This window comes from Mandrillus leucophaeus, unplaced genomic scaffold (assembly GCF_000951045.1).
Source record: "Mandrillus leucophaeus isolate KB7577 unplaced genomic scaffold, Mleu.le_1.0 Scaffold148, whole genome shotgun sequence".
NCBI lineage: Eukaryota > Metazoa > Chordata > Mammalia > Primates > Cercopithecidae > Mandrillus > Mandrillus leucophaeus.
Genome location: NW_012101454.1, coordinates 3,869,391 through 3,874,224, shown reverse-complemented (window position 1 = coordinate 3,874,224; position 4,834 = coordinate 3,869,391). Strand labels below are relative to the sequence as shown.

The 4,834-nt window shown below is 39.5% G+C and overlaps 1 pseudogene; it reads right to left on the bottom strand.

Annotated features, from left to right (window-relative positions):
• Positions 1 to 3,230: 3,230 nt before the first annotated feature.
• Positions 3,231 to 3,791, bottom strand: LOC105535583 (annotated as a pseudogene).
• Between the last annotated feature and the right edge of the window lie 1,043 nt (positions 3,792 to 4,834).

Here is a 4,834-nt window from a genome sequence, read left to right as displayed (position 1 = left end):
TGTGTGTGTGTGTGTGTGTGTGTGTGTGGTGAGAGTGTGTTAAAATTTACATAAGAAAATGTACCATTTTAACCATTTTTAAGTATACAATTCAGTGGTATTATGTTCACAATATTATGCAACCTTCACAACTAAGCATTTACAGACCTTTTTTATCATCCTAAACAGAAACCCTGTACTCGTTAACAATAATTCTGTATTCCTCCCTGCTTCCAGCCCCTGGTAACCACTATTCTACTTTCTGTCTCTATAAATTGTGTATTCGAGGTACATCATATAAATGAAATCATAAAATACTTGTTCTTTTGTGTCTGGCTTATTCTACCTAGCATAGTGTTTTCAAGCTTCATTTATGTTGTAGTATTGAGGCAGAAATTAGAGAAAGAAGAAAATAAAATTAAAATGAGAAAAATAAGTTCTCCTTTGTTAGGCTGACTCACTCCAAAAGGCAGTAACAGGCACAGCCCAGATCAAGGAAAAATTTTGATGACACTATCTAAGAAGCTAGGGCTCAAAGGAAAGTGCTCTGGAGACTCTCTCAGCACTCCTTCAACATAGGGAGAAGAGAAACAAATTTTCCTTTCTCTTATGATTCTGTTTTTCATCTAAGCAGCACAGTGAAGATCATGAGACGCCTAAGCAGGCCTGGATTGCAGCCACCTAGGTACCATAGTGAAGGTTATGAGATAAACCCATGCAAGGCACAAGAGCAAGCCTGGATAACAGCCATCTGGGCCATATAGCAAGAGTTATATGTAAGCCTGAGTTATGAACCTGTCATAGTATGATTAACTGCTTTTGTTCTGCTTCTGTATCCTTGCTTTTGTGCCACCATAAGCTTGTTTCAAGCTAGCCCACCTCCTTTTAGAAGTGTGTATAAAAGTCAAGTGCTGTCTTTGCTCTGGGCCCAGTCTTCGGATGTTAATCCACTGGCTCTGAGTGCACTCAACAAATCCTCCTATTTCATCCAGTGGTCTCTCTGGCCCTCCTGATTCCTGCAACAGTATGTATCAAAGTTTTACTTTTTATGGATGACTGCTGTTCCATTGTAGGTATGTTCCACATTTTGTGTGTGTGTGTATGTACATTCAATGTTTATTACAACTAATTGGCAATGCAATGAGACAGTGCTCACATGGCCTGAATATTGGTCATAGTCACAAGGCTTAATCCATCCCAGAATATACAAGTGAAAGTATAAACCATGAAGACATGTTTACATACTTACAAGTACTTAGAAAAGTGATGCTGGACAATTATAGAGCTTTAAAAAATTTAAGACCAACTAATGCCCCTTTACCTCATTCAACTCTCACTTTTTTATATGAAAGGTGAGGTCAGGAGTTTGAGACCAGCCTGGCCAACATGGTGAAACCCCATCTTTACTAAACATACAAAAAAAAAATGGCCAGGTGTAGTGGTGGGCTCCTGTAATCCCAGTAATCCTAGCTACTTGGGATTGAGGCAGGATAATTGCTTGAAACTGAGACAAGGAGGTTGCAGTGAGCCGAGATCGTGCCACTGCACTCCAGCCTGGGCAACAAGAACAAAACTCCATCTCCAAAAAAAAAAAAGAAAGAAAAGTTAATTTTAATTTTTTTTTTCTTTGAGATGAAGTCTGGCTCTTGTGCCCCAGGCTGGAGTGCAGTGGCACAATCTTGGCTCACTGCAACCTCTGCCTCCTGGGTTCAAGCAATTCTCCTGAGTCAGCCTCCCGAGTGCCAGGATTACAGGCATCTGCCACCACACCTGGCTACTTTTTGTAGTTTTAGTAGAGATGAGGTTTCACCATGTTGGCCAGGCCGGTCTTGAGTTCCTGACCTCAGGTGATCTGACTGCCTTGGCCTCCAAAAGTGCTGGGATTACAGGTGTGAGTCACCGTGCCCGGACTCTTTTTAAATTTTTGTAAGACTTCTGTTAATTAGGCAATGCCATGGAAAGAAAAGAAGACACTGTAAAGTTTGTAGCACTTCTCCATGGAGGGAAGGCATAGGGAAGCAAAATAAATTTGGTTTTCACAAGCACTGCAGAAGGAACATTCATACTTCATGCAATGTCTTTATACACAACACTTTGTGAAGAGAGCAACATGTTTACTGTAAGATACTGTTATGAAGAATCCCTGGCAAATTAATATTTCCACTTTATTTTGGGGCATCAAAAACCATCCAACTAAGTGATTGTGTCCACAAAAATTCATCTCAGGAGTCAAATGTGCCTTTACCTTAAGAATTACATGCTTGCTATTATGAAACAATCCTGTTTCTCATTCCAGGTTCAGAATGCTTAAGAAATAATTTTTAGTGTAAACAGTATTATTCCAATTTAGTCATTTAAAATAATCTGTATTCTCCCCCCACCCCTTTTTTAAGGTATGTAGTTTCCAATAGGAGTCTTTGGCATAAATCTGCTTTCTAAAGTTTCAACAAGACTAAGTTTCCATTCATTCAATATGTGACATGTCAATTCCCTTTACTCTTATGTATACTGAAATGTTCACTAGTCTTTGGTTTTATAAAATGAAGTTTCACATTATAATTTAAGAATTTCTTTGTCAAATATAGTAATTAATAAATGTATATTGCCCAATTGTTTCATTTTACATATAAACAGATATGTCATTTTCATATGTGTATATAATCAGATTAAGAGAAACTGACCTATAAACTTTAAAATATCCAGAAAAGTCTTCTTTTTCTGCCCCATTCACATTTAAGTCCTTTAACTTATCACTTGATTAACCAAAGTTCCTTCTTAAAAAATTGTATATGGCTGGGCGCAATGGCTTAAGCCTGTAATCCCAGCACTTTGGGAGGCTGAGGTGGGCAGATCACGAGGTCAGGAGATCAAGACCATCCCGGCTAACATGGTGAAACCCCATCTCTACTAAAAATACAAAAAATTAGCTGGGCGTGGTGGCAGGCACCTGTAGTCCCAGCGACTCGGGAGGCCGAGGCAGGAGAATGGCGTGAACCCGGGAGGCGAGTTTGCAGTAAGCCGAGATCACTCCACTGCACTCCAGCCTAGGCAGCAGAGTGAGACTCTTGTCTCCAAAAAAAAAAAAAAAAAGAAAGAAAAAAAAGAAAATCATATAGGCTTGAATGAAGTAGCTTAGAAAAACAGTAACGCTGACAAGACATCATCTTACACCATTAGCTAACATGGACATGAAGACAGGGGTCATCTACAGTGTGTGAAATGCCACAGGAAGTCATCAACAAGGAGGAGTGTTATGTCAGTCCAGTTTCTTTGAGAACTCTGTGTGGGGTTTAAGCTTCCTCCTGTGGTAGATAAGCCTGTGGAATTGCCTTAAGGACATTTTTCTTGGAGGTTTCCTAACTTCCCCTCCCAAAAGAACTCATCCAAAATAAAATGAACCTCTTCAAAATTAAAGATGATATTAAGTTCACATACACTGCCAAAATACTTGTCAAATAATTCCATGTCATGATGAATCGTTTCCAGGGTACTTAGTTCATTGCCCTGATTCGCAGTAGCACAGCAAATATACAAACTGGCATATCTTTTGTAAACAATCTTCAGATATCTTCACATTTTAGGTTTCTGTGCTAAAGTGAACAAGTTCTCTTGTAATATCTTCCTTCTCTTTGTCCAATAGCTGGATATACCATTTTTGCAGTAGAGGCTTTCCCTGACAACTTTTAATAAAAAGCAGCATAAACTGCATGATGGTCTCAGGTTGCCAGTGCGCAGGAGGTCCGCCTGTGGCAACAGGTCCTGAGGGGAAGCCAGTCACCATGCTGAGGAAGAGAAGCGGCCATGTTGCTGTGGGGAGGGAACCTGGTTGACCCACATTTTCTTTATACATTCATCTGTTGAAGGACATTTGGATTGTTTCTACCTTTTGGTTATTGTGAATAGTACTGCTATGAACCTTGGTGTACAAGTATCTGTCTGAGTCCCTGCTTTCCATTGTTTTGGGTATATGCCTAAGAGTAGAATTGCTGGATCATATGGTAATCCCACATGTAACTTTTTGAGCATTCTTTATCTTTCACATTTGCTTCATTATCTCTGAATAACATTTCCGCATAGTATAAACGCAGCTTCTAGCATCTCCAGGTTCACAACATCATGGTATTTAGACTGGAGAAGAGAGATTATCTTCTTCTAACAAAGGGTTAAAAACCTGGGAAGGACATTTAATTGGCTAACTTGTCTCTTAGACTCTTATCTAAAACAGTCACTGAAGGTCAGTGAATATCAGGGATGGTGTGTGGAGATGTGATTATTGGAGAGTCCTAGGATTAACTTCATCGAATTAGGTAGAGTCAGGTTCCTACCTCATCGCTGGGGAAATGCAATCATGAGGAAAGGACAGTTCCCATCTGGGACACGTGTCTAAATCTGTCAGGAAGGGAATACAATTCTCAGAAAGAAGGGAGGGGTTGCCTGCACATGGCTACTAGAGAAATACTTGTGAGCTCAGCGACCATCCCAAATCTGCAAACATCAAAAGTTTTGTTTTGTTGTTATAGTTTGTGGTTAATATAATCAGTCAAGGTAGGTTTGTATACCGCACCCCCCCAACCCCCACCAAAGAAAGGAACCTGTCTGAAACAGGACATTTCATGGAATAATTCATAGTAAATCTCTTTAAATACTTGTTTAACAAGTACAGTGACATTTTTCAGGGGAAAAGCCTGTGAAAACCACTTCATATAGATAAACAGTTGACGGTTGTATTTTTAAAAATCTGTGTTTTCAATATGAGCTTATTATTCGGCTTTAGTGCCTTCATGGATACATTTCCAAACTATATTACAGCAGCAGAGAACAAAGCTATGTACTTTGACTTTCAACTATTTGTGCC